This window comes from Nicotiana tomentosiformis, chromosome 8, assembly GCF_000390325.3.
Source record: "Nicotiana tomentosiformis chromosome 8, ASM39032v3, whole genome shotgun sequence".
Lineage (NCBI taxonomy): Eukaryota > Viridiplantae > Streptophyta > Magnoliopsida > Solanales > Solanaceae > Nicotiana > Nicotiana tomentosiformis.
Genome location: NC_090819.1, coordinates 138,744,692 through 138,766,952, shown reverse-complemented (window position 1 = coordinate 138,766,952; position 22,261 = coordinate 138,744,692). Strand labels below are relative to the sequence as shown.

At 36.0% G+C, this 22,261-nt stretch overlaps 1 long non-coding RNA gene across 1 annotated transcript; it reads left to right on the top strand.

The window, feature by feature from the left end:
• Positions 1 to 5,913: 5,913 nt before the first annotated feature.
• Positions 5,914 to 16,141, top strand: LOC104093697 (uncharacterized). Its single transcript, XR_685703.3, has 2 exons — positions 5,914 to 15,510; positions 15,583 to 16,141. It is a non-coding gene; the product is annotated as an uncharacterized lncRNA (long non-coding RNA).
• Positions 16,142 to 22,261: the final 6,120 nt, after the last annotated feature.

The following is a 22,261-nucleotide window of genomic DNA, read 5'->3' as shown; positions in this document are numbered from 1 at the left end:
ATATTGCACAGGTTATTAGACTAGTGAGTGTCGTGATTGTACCTCGTCTCTACTCAATTGAGGTTAGTCTTGATACTTACTGGGTACCGACCGTGGTGTACTCATATTACACTTCTGCACATTTTTGTGCAGAGCCAGGTATTGGAGATATCGGACTTGAGTAGAGTTAAAGCGGAATCGTAAGAATTCAAGGTAGAGCTGCTTGGCCGTCGCAGTCCCTTGGAGTCTTTTCATTTCATTGTACTGTTAATTTCTAATCTAACAATATTGTATATTCGGTACTCGTGATCATTCCATGTATTCAGTTAGAGTTCGTGACTCAGTACTATCAGTCTTGGGAGGTTGTATATTGTAATTATTTTCGCTGATAGTTTCAATAAAAAGAAATGGCTTCAGAATGTAATTGAAATCGGCTTATCTAGTTTTAGAGACTAGGTGTCATTACGACACCTGTGGTGAAATTTTGGGTCGTGACAAAAATTATAGTAATAAATAGTAGATATGAATTCATAACTTTAAGAGTCCGTTTGACCATGAAATTCTTTTCACTTTTTTGTTGTTTTTTTTACTTTTTTCGAAATCAGTATTTGGCCATAAAATTTTTAATTTTCGCTTGAAGATGCATTTTGAAATTTTTCAAAAATTTGAAAAACTCCAAAAACTTATTTTTTAAAATTTTCACTCAGATTAATCACAAAAATTCAAAAACAACCCAAAATTATATTCATGTCCAAACACAACTCTAAGTTTCAAATATCATTTTCACTTGAAATGTTTTCACTTTTTTCGGAATTTTACAATTCTTATGTCCAAATGCCCATTAAAAATATAATGAGCTCAATATTAAAAACCTTAAATGTTAAATTGACCTAGTTTAAACGTTAGGGGTCGTTTGGTAGGATGCATTAGATAAAATAATGCATGCATTAGCTTTGTGTATTCATAATACCTTGTTTGGTACACTTTTTGAACCTATGCATTAGTTATGCAAGTATTAGTTGTACACCCTATTTTTTATTATCCTATGCATAACTAATGCATAAGAAACCATGGTATTAATAATGCAATGAGTTTTAATGCATGCATTAGCGTCGTTAAAGATAAAATTGTCCTTCAAAATTTGCTTGATTAAAATATGCTATTATATTAATGCAAGTTAGAAATAATCCAAGAAAATTGAAAATAAAATTATATCCCTAGTAAATAAATAAATACTTAGCATATTTTCTTTTTTATAAATAAATATTTAGTTGTATACTACAATATAGGTAGACAAATCAAATATTTTTTTTTAAAACCTTGTTCATATATATAAAAGCATTACTCAACGTATGTTTCTTTTAAACAATTAAAGTGATGGACTAGTTATGAGGATATTTTTGTAAACAAACAATTCTTTCAGAAATTGTGCAATGCTTTAATACATCAAATCAAATAATGGATAAGAAATATATCAGCCTAACTAATGTCAGCATAACTAATGCAAGCATAACTAATATCATCATTACTAATACACCATATTCAGCATTATTCTTATACACCCTACCAAACAACCTCTTAGATCCATATCTGGTCAACACATACTAACTTTTATGGTTAAATTGTTGGAAAACGATCGTCTAGCAAAAGATATTGCATGGTCATGGTGCTTTTCCCTATTATATATAGATCCGTGAAAAGGAAATTACTGTCATTGATCGATTAAATGAAAGCCAAGGCTGCTAATCAGAAAGTGAAAGCTAACATTGATAGCATTAAGCATTTACACTTTCTTTTACCTATCTGTAGAGAGCATGCATGTGACATTTTTAGAGTACTATTAAGTATTATCTCAACGTAATTCTTTTCAGTGAATGGGGAAAGGAAGTGTAGACGTTGTAAATTTAAAATGTATTTTCGATTTTATTTATATCTTTTAAATCACATTTAGAAACCATCATTGCTCATGTGTTACCTCCTCTTAGCTCGAGTTATTCTGCACAATCATCTTAACTAGAGGTCTCCGTATGTAACAGCTCAGTCCGCTAGTGATATTGGCCGCTCTGGACCTAGGCTCTCACAGCTTTGAAACGTAAAAATAGCACGGGCTAACCAGTTTTCGCACTAGTAATTGAAAAATAGTCAGCGTTTGCAAAGTTATTAACAAATAGCCACTATTTTGCTGCAACATGGACCGGTTCAGCATAATATATTAGAGATTGGTGCACCTGTATATGAACTTCCAGCATATTATGCTGGAACGCCAACACGTAGAAAGTTTCAGCATAATATACTGGAGATTAGAGCACTTGTATATGAACTTATAGTATATTATGCTGGAACTCCAACACACGGAAAGTTCCAGCATAATATACTGGAGATTGGAGCTCCTATGTATGAACTTCCAGCATATTATGCTGGACCGGTATATTATACTGGAACTCCAGTATATTATGCTGGAATATTTTTCGGATTTTGAACAGTGTTTTCGTTCAGATTTATCTTTACGTGAAAAGTGGCTAAATTTTGATTACTTTTGAAACTGTGGCTATTTTTCAATTACCACTTGTAAATCTGGCTATTTTTTATTTTCTCCCGTTTAAAGCGTGTCAATAGGGTCTAAGGCTTGTTAAGTTATATACCCAACATCTCTCTTGTGTTTTGACGATATGGGACTCTATCTAAAGTCTGGGATGTTACATACACCCCCTCTTATGGACTCGGCGTTCTCGCACTCAGCACCGAGATTTGCCTAAACTCAGTTGAACTCTGACCCACCTTCGGCATGGCTGACATAAGAGTGGCTCTGATACCACCTATAACAGCTCAGCCCACTAGTGATATTGTCCGCTCCGGGCCTAGGCCCTCACGGGTTTAAAACGCATCAATAGGGTCTACGACTTGTTAACTTATATACCCAACATCCCTCTTGTGTTTTGCGAATGTAGGACTCTGTCTATAGTCTAAGATATGGGATTGGAAAATTGGAACGAAGACCCCATCACTGCTTTTGGACTTTTGTTTGTAAAGTAATATGAAATTACTATTTGGAATTCTTACTACTGTAAATAATAATGGAATTTAGGAGATATAATGTCCAATGATTATGTGATGATGGAGAATTAGTAAGGGTAAGACATGGAATATTGAGACCTACTTGACAGTGAACAAAAAGAACGCTATAACTAATGAGTTGATGTGTTTACGCCGTAGTAGTTGACTTTAAGGAAATTTGCATTCGAGGAGATACATGTTTATGATATTAAGTACCTTCGAGATCCACAAATGTGCACCGAGATTAGAAAAAAGAGAGCTAACAACGGCAGAGGGTGATACGAGACATCATAGATGTCGCTCTTTCACATTTGAACTATTCATATGTTAAATGCGAGTGATAGAGACTCAGAAATTTTCCGCAAACATAGTTGCTTCTGAGAGAAAATGAAAATAGATAATTTTAGACATTATAGTTAGTATACACATTCATTGAGTTAGTTGTGATCCTAGCTTAGGTGATTGTGATAGGCTCAATGAGATAGTGCGTCTGATTCTGTCTGAATTGCTTATACAATATACTAACTTTTGTAGCAATCTGTGCGAGAGATAGTGCAATGGCAAGAGATGCCCGTATCGCTATGTATGACAAGAGTAATAGTTCATGTAGCATTAACGTAGGGGTGTGTGGATGTATTCCAGCGCCGCCGTGCGTAAGAGTGTCATCTAGGGGTGTATGGATATGTTCCATCGCCGCCGTGTGTGAGAGATATGTAGGAGTATTTGAAGGTGTTTCAGCGCGCTGCTGTATGTAAAATTTTGTGGAAGGAAAGGGCTATAAAATCACATACTTTATCAATTCTTGTACAATGGTACGCATGGAATTGATTTTTTTTTTTTTTTTTTGCAGAGGATAGTTATTATATGTACCCATATATAATATTTCAATGATTTGGAACTAATTCCTAACCCTTCCTTTCAAAGTCTCCACTAAAACGTAGGACATTTATTTTCCTTCGTTGTTGGCATTAATTAACTAGTAATGTGATAATGATTAGAAAGTAAGAAAGGAAATAGTAATAGAATCCATGATTGTATAGTAATATGAATAATGCAAATAGAAATACTGGGTTGAAATCTACTTTTAAAATCTGCCATGGAAAAGAATTATGGTGATACAATTTCACCCATTTTGATTTCTACCATTTTGAATTTAGGAAACATAACATAATACTTATGTCAATGATTGACATAATTATTGTAGTAATGATGATGTCAATAATGAAGTGAAAGAATTATATGGTATAAGCCATGGTATAGTTCTTATGAAGCTATTTTTGGTTAATCTTTTTCAACTTGTTTGTGTACAAATTATTTATTAATTAGATCGGGGTTGATTGTGATTTTGACTTGTCCTAGATTATAGAAATTATCTACCTAGACTAATTAGGATGTGTTATTCAATATTTTGAATAGATTGAGGCCATTGGAGGCCGTTTGGTTGGTGTTTTAGACGTTGCAAGGTTGGGAAACTTTCCGTTAGCGAGGTAAATGAAACTTTAAGCTTTGATACTTGCGTTTCAAAAACCCGTTTTAAAAATATATTTTCTCTGCTTGGTCCATGTGTTGGGACAAGCGTGCGCTTAACAGATTTAGCGGTCTTTGACTAGCCGCAAATATATTATTTTATGAAAAGAATACAAAAATTATTTTATAAGTTGTTTGATGATTTGATACGGTTGTGAGACATAATATTGAGTTTGATGGTTTGATATGGGTGCGAGCCATGAAGTTGGATTTGATACGGCTGTGAGCCATGATATTGGATTTGATACGGTTGTGATCTATGATGTTGGATTTGATAAGACCGTGAGCCATGATGTTGGATTTGATACGACTGTGAGCCACACCGGAGTATTGTGTATACTTCTTAATATATTTGGGGCATTGTGTATGCTTCAATGACCATTGTGTATGCTCCGTTACATATTTGAGGCATTGTGGTGCCGCTGTGGCCTTATAGAGGTGATGGCTAATTTCTTTTACTGCAATCATAACAAGTCATTAGTGTGCAAGGGGTTGAGTTATGTGTGTTCTTGTTGATTAGTTCTTATTAACTCTGTTGATACATATATATCGAGTTATTGCATAATTATCGTATTTATTATATCGTTCTTGTTGTGGTGTGTTTGTATTTTCTAACACTTGTTCCAGCGGTACTCAGAGTGGCGGGTCGAAGATCTTACTAGGTTATATTTATGTATAACTCACTCCTTACATGCATCTCCATGCAGATACTATTGCGTCCGATAAATCTAGTGGCTGAAGAGTTCGTTTGGGCCGATTATGTTGCTCAGGTGAGCCATCGCATTGTTCGTGGAAGCTGTTGTAAGCACGTAATTTTTTATCCGCGCAACTTTTAAAAGTAGTATTTTTAAAATATTTACTTATTTTTAATTTGATAGGATTTAGCCTATTTTTTACTTTTAATCTAATAGTAGAACATAAAATTCGAAAACACAAAAATAATAGTTTCACTTTGTTTTTTTACCTCATTACATATCTTTTTAAAGAATATTAGTATTTTTGGTAGAAGTATTATTTTACTTTTGCGATGATTTTAATTTAATCCTATTTTTATTTTTAGTATGATATTTGAAAAAATATCAAAAATAGTTTTGTTTTAACGGTCAATTTTATTTTAATAGTTATTTCTACTTAAGTAGGGCTAATTAATATTTTGGTAGTATTTTATCTTTTTTTTTATTTAATAGACAAGCGTTGATATGGGGTGGATAAATTTTTAGTTAATTAGGTTCATTTTAAGCACATATCTGGCTAAAAGGCCCAAAGTGAACGGCCCATTCCTTCAGCCCACATACCCCCATCAGATATAACATCGAAACTAACCCTAGAAAGAGGGAATCCCTCCGACCTAGAGCTAAGGACCGGGATGCAAATAAAAAACGAGAACAAAATAGAGGGGAACGGGAGAGAGAGTGGAACGAAATGGATAGTCTATTCAATTGAAAATTTTATCTTTCTCCATAGTTAACTTTTAACTTCTTCCACCACGTTAGAACGCCCATTTTCAGATTCTTGCTTTCTCATCACATATAGACACAAACACCCACCTCCTCAACCCAAATTGAAAACCAATTAGCCTTTATTTGTTTTTCCTCTCGATCGACTGCTACTTTGTCCATGTTGATCAGTGACCATAAAGGAGCTAGACTTTGCCACTTCCTTCCTCAGGCGGATTTCATTCTATCGATCTGCGTACTTCATTTGGTTCGTGTTTTTTGGATGCTCAAATTTGAGTGACAGTTTCAGAGTTTGAGGTCCTGAGAAAGGAATTGAGTCGACGAGGTGCTATCTGAGGTCTCTGGTTTTCCGCATTTCTAGTCCGACTATTGATTTTGGAATTCCGGAATTTTGTTCTACAAATTAAGGTCCAATTCTAACTATACTCTCCTTTTTGCTTCCAGATTTGTCTTTTTTTTTTTTTAATGTTTGAAATATGTCCGTGTAGTTTGTGTTTATTCCCTGCTCGTAAATGAGGCCGTCTTTGCTTGGATTAAGGGAGATTTGTTTGCTATTATGGTTTATTTATTTGTGGTGTTAAATTTAAAAGAGCTCTTTGATTCTGATAGGAAGTAGTGCTTCTAATTTATGATTAGTGATATAAGTACAAGCTAGAATAATTATTAAAAATTCATTGATCTTATGGGCTAAATTCATTAAATCGGGTTGTGGGAGTTAGCTTTTAAAACGTGGAGGAAATTGGGCTTAGATAATGTTGTCGCTCTTTTATTCTTACTCTCATGAATTTGATCGATAGTAGCATGCTTAGGCCGTCAATACTCGGGTAGGCAAATTTTAGGTCTTGTCTTTGTTTCATTCGAGGTGAGAGGTCGTCCCCTTTAGTTTATACTCAGGGGAATGCCCCGTAGATTTTGTATATATTTTCATTCGGGGTATGCCCCGTAGTGAATGTAATTGGAGGTTGAGACAGTCATCAGGGACGAGTATAATATAGACTTTTAGTATTTTTCTCTTATTTTATTTTTTCTTTATTTAGGTGGGGACGACCTCGAACTTCTTTGGTGTTTATTTTTCTTTGTGTGTTTTTCTTTGCGTCAATTTAGAGTTATCTTTAAAGCCAACTAGATCAAGTATGCTACCGTACTAGTTACGGTCGGGGAATTCTTAACACCTTCTTCTCGAGTCAAATTAACCCCCTTATCTAGAATCTCTGGTGCAATCAGTTTAGAGTCAAATGTGTTTGAAGGAAAATTCTTATTTTTTTTAAAAACTAAATGGTGACCTGGCACACCGAAACCAAATGTCAGGTAGTGACTCTGAAAATCCTTCGAAACGCAATCTTTTTATCACTTTCAAATTGAAAACCCTTTTAGCTTAAAAATCTTCTTTATCTTTTTAAACAGAGTCAGTAAGGTGAAAAAAAGGGGTGTGACAGCTTTGGTGACTCTGTTGGGGAGTTGCAGGTTCGAGTTGATACTGTGATCTTGTTGGCTTTTTAGAATACTCAATTGAGGTATTTTTGTGTTTTTGTTTCTTTTGTGTTTTTACACTTTGTTGCTTAGTTGCTAATTTTTTTATGTGTTTACCATTTTCCTTTATGTGTTACTGCTTTATAATTGTCATAATTTGCATTACCCGGTCAATTCTTTCTACAATAAGTCTCGTAGTATGTGTCGCGTACACGAACTCTTTGTTGAGTCACCCTTATTTTAGGAGGGGGGGCCGTCGGACATATAGAGTGGGTGAAAAGCTTGAGCAGCTACCATCGACCATACGCTCCCCCGAATTGCCTTGTCTAGTGAACCTCAAACTTAGGTCAGCCTTTAGGTCATTCTTATTTGCATAATGTCATTTAGACCTAGCAAGGCTCGGTCCCAGGCACTGTGTCCCTTTGTAGGAGGCTTATCCAAAATATGTCAAAATAGGTCCGCTGGCCCAAAAGGACATTCAATCATTCTATGTGCTAAATGTTGCATCTTTGAGGGTAGAAAGGTCATTTGACAGACTGATGTTTGGGAAAGAAGGGTGAAAAATAAAGCAAGAGAGAATATTGAGGGTTTTGTCACTTTTAGATACTTGCTCCATTTTCTAAAAGGAAAAAAAGCAAAAGATTTTACACTTTCTTATCATTTTCATAAAAGACAAAAAATATTTTTTTCCAAATTAATTGCATTTTTCAAAGCTTTCTCCCATATCCAATCCTCCCGAACTACACATACTTGATTCTTATCTTTCGAGGCGGGATACGTAGGCAGCCCATATAGGGTCCGATCTTCCTAGTTAGTCTTAAGTTCTTGGCTTCGCGAGGTCTTAGCCAAATATTGCATGTCTGGCCACGTTAGGCAACATCGGTCGTTTTTGCAAAATAGGGATATTTTTATAAAAAGTGGTTTGTTAACCCATGTCTTAGAGTCCTAAGTCTACCACAAGGTGTCCTCTCTGTCTAAGGTCCATTCCTATTGAATTTGCATGTTTAGCCATTTTTCGGCCACATAGGCCATTTCTGCAAAGTGGTGTCATTTTCGCAAAGCAACTTTAGGGACCGCGATTCCTGAGAGTTTATGGGCCTTCGTGAGGTGTTTCCATGTTTTAGAGGTCGTCCTAATTGAGTTTTCACTTCTAGCCACCTTTTGGTCACGTAGGTCATTTTACAAAAATAGCCTTAATCATGTCTTGCATGTGTCCAACAGGAAGTGTTATTGTCTCACATAGTGTTTTAAGTCTTTAAGTCTATTTGGTCCTATTTTTCTCATAAAGGTATAGATCCATTTGCCGGAGCTTGAGCATGACAGACGCCCCAGGACCATCTAGTCAGGACCACTACATTCAAGAGTTGCTGGAGGATACTTTTATGTTTTGAGTTTGTCATTCATGTTGCCATTTATTTTTAGTCTTGTACAGTAGTATCGAATCTTTTAGGTGGTGTCAGAGTCTGTCCTAGTCTAGTTGAGTTCGTCGAGTCTTTTGTTATCATATTTTCTATTTTGTATGTGAAAACCAAAAAGAGTTATAAATGAAAAATCCAAAAAGATTTTTATTTTTAGTATATTTTATCCATTACTTTTCCAGAATCACGCTTGGTCTGATTCATGTGGAACATGATACGTAGGCAACCTACATCGGGTTCAATCGAATCATTTTAGAAATTAAAAGAAAAAGAAAGAAAGAAAAAAAGGGATGTGAGAAGCGAGAAGTGAGAGAAAAGAAAAAGAGCGATAATTAGAAAGAAAAGAGAGGGAAGAAATGAGCAAATCAAGGAGCGTAAGAGAGGAAACGAAGAATAAAAGGGCAATGAGAGTAAAATTGGGTTGATGCCATATGACCTTCGTACCCTCTGAGTCATTTTAGAACCGATAAATGTGACTAGGTGCATTGCACATAATATGAGATTATCTTATGTTAAATGCCCTAACGCTAACGTGATGACTTCATTTTGTTCCTCTTTGTTATCTTTATTATAGCAGAAGGGTAGTTGGTTTGTGGTTCTTAAATTGGTAATTCTTTTCTACAACATAAAGTCGAAAGGCAATGGTAGACGACAACAGAGTTAAGTTAGTCGATATTGATACCCGAAAGCAGTTGGTTGAATAAGACATTAGGTTGGTTGAAGAGGTAAGGATGTTGAGATAACACATGGCGGACATGTATCGGGCTTGGATGACTGGGAAGGCACCACCCCCGCCACCACCTAGCTTCCTAGATGCTACCCTTACCCAAGCTCCGGTCATAGTGTCAAATCATCCACCATATTCTCCAGATTTTTCCTCTTATCACAGCTTTTCTAACCTCCTTAGTAGCTCCATCGTTCGTCCTCTAACTACGTTTTCCAAAAATAGCCCTCATGATGTTGTTGAGCCCCGCCAACGACAAGTCCCAATGGGCATTCCTGCTTAACGCTTCCAGCCTCAACATCGGCCCCATGAGTATCTCCGTACTCCAGATAATCCTCCCCGATGCTACTTCTCTCCACAAAATCCCCAAAGCCATACCTCACCTTCCCACTACTCTATCCATAATGCACCACCATATGCTTCATATCCACAAGACCCGCAATAGCCTGCACCACCTCCACAAATGTCTTACCCACATCACAAGCATATAAACCACCTACCCTCAAGAGGTTCCAACCAAGGTCGGAGTACAAAATGAAAAGGCACCAACAAAAGAAAAAGTCTTTCATTACTATTGGAGAATCATATGCTAGTTTGTTCCAAAGGTTAAGGCAATTGGACATGTTGAAGCCAATTCAGATAAAAATGTCGAACCCCCTTCCAAAGAATTTTGATTATTTTTAAAGGTGCACATATTGCTCTAATGCCCCCGGGCACAGTATAGAAAAGTGTTGGCATCTGAAAAGAGCAGTCCAGAAGCTTATTGATGTAGGTGACATTACCGTGCGAAATCCAGATACAACGGATACTAGCCAAAGTCCTTTGTTTGTTCATAATGAGACGCATATGGTGGGCATGATTTGTGCTGAAAAGGAATGTGAGAACTCTTCTGAATCCCTTGGACGACCACTTACCGCAAAGTTTTCAGCGCTATCAGTCTCGGTTCCAGAAGTTGATCTTAAGAACGAGTTGGCAAAAGGGACCCAAAAGTTATTTGCTAAGGTCAACGTGACCGAGACTTGTGAAGGTTCTGGTAATGTCGATGTGCGACTCAGTGGCTAAGATGTCGAGCTTGGTAATTGGAAAGACACTCATTTCTTGGCTAGCCAGGGAGGAGTTTTGGTGGTTTATTTTGTTTTCATTTCTGTTGTCCGGGTTATTTCAGGGTCGTAATCCGGATATTGTCTTGTGGCTCAAACCCTTCTTTCTCATATTTTGCCTAGTTCGTTTAGTTGTAGTAACTGGTGTAGTGTTCTCTAGGTTGTTCCAGGGTTGTAACCCATGCCTATTTTGCTTGTTTTGTTGTTCAAACCCTTTCACTGTTTGTCTAATGCAATCTCCTATTTTTCTGTTATTTCTAGTCCATCTTTGTTTTGTTCTCTTTTCCTTTTATAGTTCTTTTCATTGTTGACTCTAGTGACATGACATGCAAGCATAATTCTCAGCCTGATTTTAAAAGTTAGTCTAATCATGAAATAATGAAATAAGGTTTGAAGATGACATTGATATTTGAGGGAGATAAGTAATGATTTGGACATTTTGAGTTCATTTAAAGCCCGAATTGTGTGAAACTGGGACAGATAGATTGGGAAGTTAATATGACGACAAGGATTTGGTATAAGATAGTGCGTCCTAAACAATTTGAAGTAAGGAACTTTGAGTTCAAGTGCATCTCAAGTTACAAGATAAAGCCAAGGGAGTTTGTCTAAAACGGATGGAGGGTGTCCATTGTGAAGAAGAAATCACCCATAGAGAGTTCTGTAGTTGACAAGGCACTAAAGAAAAGTGGAAGGCATATCAGTGATATCAATACCGAAACTACAAAAGAAATGTTGTGCATGATCTTCATTTTTCATCCTCAAGTTGCATGTGTTGTACTTGGAATTTTCAGAGATTGGGAGACCCTCTTTCAGCTACCCAAATACTTTATACCCTTCGGTACCCTTTTGAGCATGTGCTGATCTCTTTGACCTCCTTTTTTTTAGAATCAAGTTAGAGTCATAAAAAAAAAGTTCGTGTCCCCAAAGGTTTGTTTTAGAAAGTTCATTCCAAGAGAAAAATTCAAAAAAATAGAAAAAGAAAAAAAAAATACGAAGAAAAAGAAGAAAAGGAAAAATAGCAACAACAAAAAGTAGTCTTTTAAACTACGTTCGACCTGATTCTTGTCCCCACAAGATACGTAGGCAACCTTACGGTTCGGTCGCACCAAATAAAATATTTCATAATCCCACGAAGTCAAGAGTGGGGCAATTTTCTTAGAAATTCCATAAATAAAAGAGGTCCAAATTCTCTTGTTTTAGAAACCGGGGAAAAGTTTTAAAATAGATTCCCAAAGTTGTAAATAAATTAACCATTTTATCTTAGTTTGAATTTGAGCCTTCATGCCTTTCTTTCTTTCTAACCCTGTCCAAAAGTCACATTACAGTCCAAAAAAGACCTCCCAGATAATCTTTGAGAGTGCCGAGTTAGACATGCCAAGAGCATATGATATTTTTACCATGGTTAATGCTTTGTTATCTGCAGAATCAGAGGAAATAAGAAGAAAAGAACAAAATGAGAGTCTTATCGGTGAAAACCCTCACGGGCACCATAAGGCAATGGTAAGTTGAGAGAAAGAACAAAATGAGAGAGCCTTGATAGTGAAAACCCTTCAGGGCACTACAAGTCAACTGAGGATCGTGAATTAGATCGGACAATTGGAGCATTGAAGCCTAGTTTCACAGCTTATAGGTATGATAAGAATGGAAGATTAGACTTGCTTGACAGATCAGGCCACTTAATCCAAGATGCACGTCATGGACATTAGAGTTGGTGTCACATCAGATAACTTTCTACTTGGTAATTCTCTTGTTAGATGTCATCTCTTTCCACTGTCTGCTTACTTTGTTCTTCTTGCTTTGTTTAAGTCCTCTTTTTGAGTCTGCTCTGTTAGAACAAGTGAGAAATGACTTCAAAATTTGCTACCAGCTTTCCAATTGTACAAAGCTGAGTGTGACTAGCACATCAAAGTGGCATAAGTCAGGGAAAAGTGGCATGCATACTGAGTTGATAACAATTGAAGTTCTTTGGTATTCATGTGAAATGCAAAGGTTCGGTAAAGGTCAATTCATGGGCACAATGCAACCGATAGAGGATTTGGGCTTGAACGGATCATAGGTATTTTCTGTGATAAGGGTGACCGAGAAAACGGTTAGCCAATAACAATCAAGGTCTTCCAAGTTGAAATCAAAGTTATCATGGCAAGTGTAGGAGCAATCGCCCTCAAGATCAAGGCCACAAACCAACCACTATGTTTTAAACTCACAAGTCTTCTTTGCTTGAAACAGGGACGAAGACTATGTCCAAATCAAAGATTAGAAGCTTAAATTTTTCAGGTGTCGTGCCCAAATTTTGTGAGCACAAAAGTTGTTTGAGAAGGTTTTTACATGCTAGACATTCCCCTAGTTGAGAAGATCATAACTCCTAGGAATTCTCCCCAGTCAGAAGAGTTTTTAGTTTTTCTTTAAGTTTAGGAGTCCGCCTGTAGAATATGGTCAATTTTAGTTGTTAATCTTTAGCATTTCTTTAGTTCAGGGGTCCCGCCTGGAGAATAGGGTCAGTTTTAGTTTCTCTAAGTCGTTAATCATTAGCTTTTCTTAAGTTCAGGGGGTCCCGCCTGGAGAATAGGGTCAGTTTAATTTCCTTAAGTCGTTAGTCTTTAGTTTTACTTAAGTTCAAGGGTCCCGCCTGGAGAATAGGGTCAATTTTACTTTAGTCAAGTTTAGTTCATAGTTTTCCTCAAGCTCAGTCTCACATCTAGGAGACGCATTTCCTAGTCTGGATCTTTCACGATATATTTTTGGGAGACGCACTTCCTAAATTGAGATTTCACCCCTAGGAGACGCATTTCCTAGTTTGGGTCATTTAAGTTCATCCCTAGGAGACGCACTTCCTAGTTTTGAGTCATTGATGTTTCACCCCTAGGAGACGCACTTCCTAGTCTGGGTCTTTCAGGTTAATCTTTTAGGGGACGCACTTCCTAAATTGAGATTTCACCACTAGGAGGCGCACTTCCTGGTTTGGTCATTCAGGTTCATCCCTAGGAGACGCATTTCCTAGTTTGAGTCATTCAAGTTTCACCTCTAGGAGACGCACTTTCTAGTTTAGTTCAATTGAGATTTCACTCATAGGAGACGCACTTCCTAGTATGGGTCGTTTGAGCTCATCCCTAGGAGACGCACTTCCTAGTTCGGATCATTCAGGTTTTATTTTTAGCAGACGCACTTGCTAGTCAAATTTTCTTGGTTTTACTCACAGGAGAGGCACATCCTAGTCGAGTCTTTAGTTTTACTCTTATCATTGCATCAATAGCATAGGTGATTTACAGTTTTGCTAACAACTAACAAATCTTCCTAGTGCAAACAGGAGCAGAATATTTTGTTTGTTTTGTTGTTTTGATTGCAGGCACCCACCTGGAGAACGAGGAAATTCTTTTCAGTCATTTCAAATTTAAAGTCAGAAGCAGGCTCCCACCTGGAGAACGAGATAATTCTTTTTAGAGTCATTTCAAATTTAAAGTCAGCAGCAAGCGCCCACCTAGAGAACGAGGGAATTCTTTTCATAGTCATTTCAAATTTAAAGTCAGCAGCAGGCGCCCACCTGGAGAACGAGGGAATTCATTTCAAAGTTATTTCAAAGTTCAAAGTCCAAAGTCAGAGAGGCATCAGGAGCCCTCCTGGAGAACAAGATCAACTTTTAATTTTCAAGAGGCATCAGGAGCCCGCCCGAAGAACAGGGTCAACTTTCAGTTTACAAGTTCAAGTCAAAGAGGCATCAGGAGCCCGCTTGAAGAATAAGGTCAACTTTCAATTTTCAAGGCAGAGAGGCATCAGGAGCCCGCCTGAAGAATAGGGTCAACTTTCAATTTTCAAGTCAGAGAGGCATCAGGAGCCCCGCCTAAAGAATAGGGTCAACTTTCAATTTTCAAGTTCAAGAGGAATCAGGAGCCCGCCTGAAAAACAGGGTCAACTTTTAATTTTCAAGTTAGAGAGGCATCAGGAGCTCGCCTGAAGAATAGGGTCAACTTTAAATTTTCAAGTTCAAGAGGCATCAGGAGCCCACCTGAAAAACAGGGTCAACTTTACATTTTCAAGTACAAAAAACATTAGGAGGCCGCCTGAAGAACATGGCCAACATTTAATTTTACTTTCAAGTTCAAGAGGCATCAGCAACCTGCCTGAAGAACATGGTCAACATTCAATTTTCAAGTTCAAGTCAGAGAGGCATTAGGAGCCCGCCTGAAAAACAGGGAGGCATCAGGAGCTCGCCTAAAAAACAGGGAGGCATTAGGAGCCCACCTGAAAAACAGGGTCAACTTTCAATTTTCAAGTTCAAGAAACATCAGGAGCCCACCTGGAGAACATGGTCAACTTTCATTTTCCAAGTTAAAGTTAAAGAAGCATCAGGAGCCCGCCTGAAGAATAGGGACAACTTTCAGTTTACAAGTTCAAGTCAGAGAGGCATCAGGAGCCCGCCTGAAGAACAGGGTCAACTTTCAATTTTCAAGTCCAAGAGGCATCAGGAGCCCGCCTGAAGAACAGGGTCAACTTTCAGTTTACAAGTTCAAGTCAGAGAGGCATCAGGAGCCGGCCTGAAAAACAGGGTCAGCGTTCAATTTTCAAGTTCAAGTTAGAGAAACATCAGGAGAATCCCGCCTGAAGAACAGGTTCAATTTTCAGTTTACAATTTCAAGTTAGAGAGGCATCAGGAGCCTGCCTGAAGAACAAGGTCAACTTTCAATTTTCAAGTTCAAGAAGCATCAGGAGCCCGCCTGAAGAACAGGGTCAGCTTTCAGTTTACAATTTCAAGTCAGAGAAGCATCAGGAGCCCGCATGAAGATAAGGTAAACTTTCAATTTTCAAGTTCAAGGTATAGAAGCATCGGAGCCTGCCTGAAGAACAACGTCAATTTTCAGTTTACAAGTTCAAGTCAAAGAGGCATCAGAATCCCGCCTGAAGATCAGGGTCAACTTTCAGTTTTCAAGTTCAAGTTAGAGGCAGCAGGATCCCGCCTGAAGAATAGGGTTAACCTCCAGTTTTTTTCAAGTCAAATTAGAAGTAGCACGAGTCGCATGAAAGACAAGGTTTGTAAGCTCGAGTCTACCGCAAGTTCAAGTTTATTTCAAGTGCAAGCAGCAGGGTGACCGCATGAAGAATAGGGTCAACTTCCAGTTTTCTTCAGACTCAAGTCAGCATGATGCCCACTTGAATAATGGGGTTGAATTTTCAGTTTCATGATTGAAGGATCAAGTGGATATTCAAGGAAGATTCGAGACAAGAAGTAGATATGATCTTGTATTTTTCTTTTATTTTTGATGTAATGGCAGGAACCGCGGATCGGAACCTCAATCGGCTATCCACCTCGGTATACTCCATCACTCTTCTCACTTTTGAACTACACGTGGCCTGATTCCTTTATGGCCAAGGATATGTAGGCAGCGTAAATACCAGTGCTCGGGCACAATCTCTTATACATCTTTGTTTCGTTTTGAATAAGCGTCGGGTCATAAATCAATGACGTTGCTTATTGTTCTTTGCTCAAAAACCTCTTCGAGTTTCCGAGCAAAGAGGGGCAGCTGTAAGCACGTAATTTTTGACCCGCGCAACTTTTAAAAGTAGTATTTTTAAAATATTTACTTATTTTTAATTTGATAGGATTTAGCCTATTTTTCACTTTTAATCTAATAATAGAACATAAAATTCGAAAACACAAAAAAATAGTTTCACTTTGTTTTTTACCTCATTACATATCTTTTTCAAGAATATTAGTATTTTTGGTAGAAGTATTATTTTAATTTTGCGATGATTTTAATCTAATCCTATTTTTATTTTTAATATGATATTTGAAAAAATACCAAAAATAGTTTTGTTTTAACGGTTAGTTTTATTTTAATAGTTATTTCTACTTAAGTAGGGCTAATTAATATTTTGGTAGTATTTTATTTTTATTTTTTATTTAATAGGCAAGAGTTGATATGGGGTGGATAAATTTTTGGTTAATTAGGCCCATTTTAAGCACAAATCTGGCCAAAATGCCCAAAGTAGACGGCCCATTTCTTCAGCCCACATACCCCATCAGATATAACACCCTAAAACTAACCCTAGAGAGAGGGAATCACTCCAACCTAGAGCTAAGGATCGGGCTGTAAAAAAAAAAGAGAACTATAGTGATATAAGTACAAGCTAGAATAATTATTAAAAGTTTATTGATCTTATGGGCTAAATTCATTAAATCAGCTTGTCGCTCTTTTATTCTTACTCTCATGAATTTGATCGATAGTAGCATGCTTAGGCCGTCAACACTCGGGTAGGCAAATTTTAGGTATTGTCTTTGTTTCATTCGAGGTGAGAGGTCGTCTCCTTTAGTTTATCCTCAGGGGAATGCCCCGTAGATTTTGAATATATTTTCATTCGGGGTATGCCCCATAGTGAATGTAATTGGAGGTCGAGATGGTCATCAGGGACGTGTATAATATAGACTTTTAGTATTTTTCTCTTATTTTATTTTTCTTTATTTAGGTGGGGACGACCTCGAACTTCTTTGGTGTTTATTTTTCTGTGTGTTTTTCTTTTCGTCAATTTAGAGTTATCTTTAAAGCCAACTAGATCAAGTATGCAACCGTACTAGTTACAGGACTCGGGGAATGCCTAACACCTTCTACTCGAGTTAAATGAACCCCCTTATCTAGAATCTCTGGTGCAATCAGTTTAGAGTCAAATGTGTTTGAAGGAAAATTCTTATTTTTAAAAATAAATAAATGTTGACCTGGTACACCGAAACCAAATGTCAGGTGGCGACTTTGAAAATCCTTCGAAACGCAATCTTTTTATCACTTTCAAATTAAAAACCCTTTTGAGCTTAAAAATCTTCTTTATCTTTTTAAAGAGGGCCAGTAAGGTGAAAAAAAGGGGTGTGATAGATGTCACTGCAACTTTATCTAGTTTATGTCGGTTATTTCCTTTTCTTTAGGGTTTGCATGCCTGTCAGTTTAACTCATGTCACTCTGTTAGATGCTCCATGGTCTTAGTGTGAGATTTGAGTTAGAGTATAATTATTTGAGTGATCGTTGATCTTTCTACCAAGTGACTAAGGTATTGGTTGGTAACTAATTCGTTTTTAATTATTAGTTATGCTTTTAGATCTGCACTTATTGTTCTTTTAGTGTTTGTGTAAATGGTTAAACGTATGAGAAATGAGTCCGTCTGGCATGTGGTGTTAGCTGGGTGCCAATCACGTCTAGGGGGTAATTTGGGAAGTGACAAAGATGGTATCAGAGCCACTCGTGTCAACCTTCCCGATGATGGGTTAGAGTTAGCTGAGTTTAGGCGAATCTTGGTTAGGTGGGGCAAACCTCAATGCTGAGTCTAGGCGAATCCCATACAATGAGGCAGACCTCAGCGAGGACGCTGAATTCATAAAGAGGAGGTGTATGTAACACCCTAGACTTTAGACAGAAGAGGAATGTTGGGTATATAATAAGTTAACAAGCCTTAGACTCTAATAACACGTTTTAAAGCCGTGAGGGCCTAGGCCTAAAGTACTATCACTAGGGGTGGGCTGTTACATCGTATAAATGAGCTTATCAGCGCGAATTTAAATTAATCGAGACTTTAAAACAAGGACCGGCTACGGAGAAAAAAAATTGTAGGAGTATCGGTTACAGAGACAATAAAAGTCACATTTAATTTCATCAGTGTAATTTCTGTCAAAAGGTGACCATGTGAAAAAATATAACATTGGACTATCGGGGTTCTTGAGTAACTATAGTATGTGATAAAATAACTGATTAAAGTATCAAACACAAATTTTAAAGGAATTTTGCTGAACATTAACAATTTCACATATGTATATTCTCGTCTTTTAACAATACTTTGTACTTAAAACGAGAATCTCAAATCTCGACGAAATTCCTAAAATATCTTTTCTGTCGATCAGAACTCTCCCCTTCTCCTTTTCTTTCTACATGCCACTTTTAGAGCTGTGTTGAATATTTCTTCATCCCAATTGAGTTCTCAAAATGTTTAACACATTACTCATAATTATTTCAATATTTTCTTTGACTACATTAATACAATGCGTAAGTCATATTAAAACATTATCGCATAAAATCAAAGTGAGGAATTATTAATCTCATCCCTAAAGTTCCTTGCAGAAGTCCTCAGTTCATACACCTAATTATATTCTGTGCATGGTCATGGCTAGGGCAGATCTATCATGTTAGCTATGGTTTTACGTGAATTTATTAGTTTGCTCGGTCTCTCTCTCTCTCTCTATATATATATATATATATATCAAAAAATTTACTAAATATCTATAAATATATTATTATAAACTCATTTGTTAATATAAATTAATTTGAAATTATTGTTGAAATTCATAAATTTCAAATCGTGGATCGATCAACCGTATGAAAAAATTATACCAACAACTCATAAACCCAATTATTATTAAATATTTATGATTTACGATTGCATCACACTTGTACTCCCTCCGTTCACTTTTACTTGTTCAATATTCTAAAAATAGATTTACACTTTTACTTATCACTTTTAGCATATCAAGAGAAGACAATTTCTTTTTTCCTGTTATATCCACAGTATTAATTACTTATTTCAAATTATTTTCTCAAATCCATTAAAAATATGCATAAATTAATATGAGTATCATGATAAATTATGCACTTTCATTTATTATTTTTTAAGGAGGTGTGCAAAGTCCATAGTGAACAAGTAAAAGTGAACAGATTGATTATTATTCTAATACTTGTGAAATCTTATACCAAGAAATATGTAGGAAGCATGTCTAACAAAAGGCACAGAATATAATACAGGTGGGACTTTGCACTTCTTACTTCTTATGTGTGTTCCCGTGTAGACCAAAATCTATTACTACTAGAGTTTCTCATTTAAATCTAAATAAAAACTAAATAATTAAGGCGGTACCTGTTATTTTGCGAAAAATTTGGCACTGTGACAGTACCCAATCTTGAGAATGTAAATCATTTAATTAATTATTAATAATAATAATTAAATAGTTGCATTTTTTTAAAACTAAATAGTTACATTAAGTATTGATTAACGTTAGGATGTGGTGGTCCAAGAAATGTCCTAGTAACAAAGTCAAGGCTGTAGGGTATATAGAAGAATAATTGCTCACAATATATACTTCTTTGGGGTCCGTGAGATTTTATAATTCATCATCATAGTTTTCTAATTCATGTCCATTTTACTTTTTTTTTTTTTTTTTGTAATTAGTTTTTTATTACCGGGAAAAATATTTACAAGTATAACAAAAAAACTCTATCTCTATCAGCCCAGGTTTGGACATGCAGCCCCAAACCTAGAAACATCAAAACTAAGTAACACCAAATATAAGTATAGACTAGCTAAGGATAGAAGTTTAATTCTTGAAGTCTTTTAGCTAGATTAGGACTCAAACTTCCTCGACAATGGACCTCTTGAATTATCGTTTTAACCATCTCCTCACTTCTCCTATGGTTCCTGCGAAAAGTTCTTCAATTCCTTTCTTGCCATATATGGTATACAGTACAAGTTATGAGCATTCTGTATATTATTGTTGATGGCTGCTTACCTGCGACATGTTTTGTAGCCCATTTTACCTCTTCATTCCACTCAGTCGCATCTCTATTGACACCAATCCAGTATAATAGTTTCCTCCATATTGTTGCTGAGTAGGTGCATCTGAAGAATAGATGATCATAGTCTCTATACCTCCTTCGCATAACGAGCATGATGGATTGGCTAATATTCCCCAAGTAATAAGCCTGTCTCATGTGTATAATTTTGCCCATGCCGGGATTGCTAGATAGAAGATAAAGATTCATTTAGGATTACTGTTGTTATTGCATATTAGTCTCCTCCATTCAGCTTTAGGAAACTCTCATCTAAACTTATTATATACGTCTTTGATGGAGTAGTTCCTCGCATTCATCACCTCCTCCACTCCTATATTTGCTTCATCTAAATACTTTGCAGCTCCTAATATTTTCCGAGTGAGTCAGGATGCTTGTTTCACATTTTACTTATTATTATTACTCTCTCAATCTCCTTTTCATCTTTTAAATTTAACTCATATATGACTTAGCTAGGGAAATATAAGAGTTATTGTTGGTGTGAAAGTCCCACATTCTTTTTTGGTCATTAAAAGGATTTTATTATCAATAATGATAGTCCCACTTTAAAAGTTAATTGAGTGGTTTTTTGGAGAAAGTTGTGAGCGCTTAATTCAAAACTAACAATAGGAAAAAATTAAACTTTTTGGTATAAAAATACTCTAATTATTTTGTGACTCTTTAGAAAAAAATCAAAAAAAACTCCAAATCTTACAAGAAGATCATGACTAAACAAGGTTTGTTCACATATGGAGATTTCTCCTTTAAATTATTTATTTACTAACTTTTTTTTTCTCAATCAAATATAATTGAATCTCTGAAATCCAAGAGTATGAAAAGTACATTAATGAAAATTTTACCATCCAATTTTTATTTTTCTCATGGTGAGTATTTTTCATATTTTCCCTTTTTCCATTTTCTTTACTTGTGAATCAACTTCGATTTTGGAAACCTTAACAACTATTTAGGAGAAAGATTGAAGAACTAGGGCCTCGTTTGTTAGGCCCAGCGTTTTAGCCCACAAGTTAATGGGCTTTAGGATTATTCGAAAGGGATCTTTACTCAAATAGTCGGTCATATTCATTGTTTACTTTTTCTAGCCATATACATACATTATACATTGATTATACATAATTATACACATATATTACATAAATTATGCACATATTATACCTTCACCGGCTATTTTTAATTTAATCGATTGGGTGGACTGCTATTTGGGTTAATTCAGCTAGTAGGCCATTTATTTTTAGGGATTTTACTCGTCTGTTTTCTTAATTTGATTGTTATTTTCTTGCTTTATCTAAATTTAGAAAATACAGCTGCTACCTCTTTAAAATAATAAATTAAAATCAACTGAATCGATAAGAGTACATTGAGAAGTGAGATGTGACAAAAATCTAGCACAAATGGAGGAAAAGTAATTTACATGACTACTGTATTGCATTCGAACAATTATAATAGGTTCCCTGTCAAACAGACATCTAACTTCATCTAATTTCTCTCATTTTTCTACAAGTCAACGTTATCAAGATAATGCACAAAACTCTTCTCTCTTTTTTTTTTTTCCAATTTTAAACTCTCTATTTAATTAATATAAACTCATATTCTTTTTGAAAGGAAAATAAATCAACGAAAATTCAAAAGTGCTCATAAATTAGTTTGACCAACATATAAGGTTAGCCATTCTTTCCATGCTTATAAATTAATTTGACTAGCTTATAAGGTTAGAATTAAACAAGCTTCTAATCTTTTTAGATAATCACAAAATAAAAGGGCAATTAGTTATAACTAACTTAATATATAGGATTATAAATCCATTATCCTTTTTATCTCTCGCTGGACTGTATTGGTTGTTAGAATTCCATACTGTATAACACTATCTTTCATTCTGCTTTTACTTAACAATAATAACAATAGATCCAGTGTAATTAGACAAGTGAGATCTGGGGCGGTTAGTATG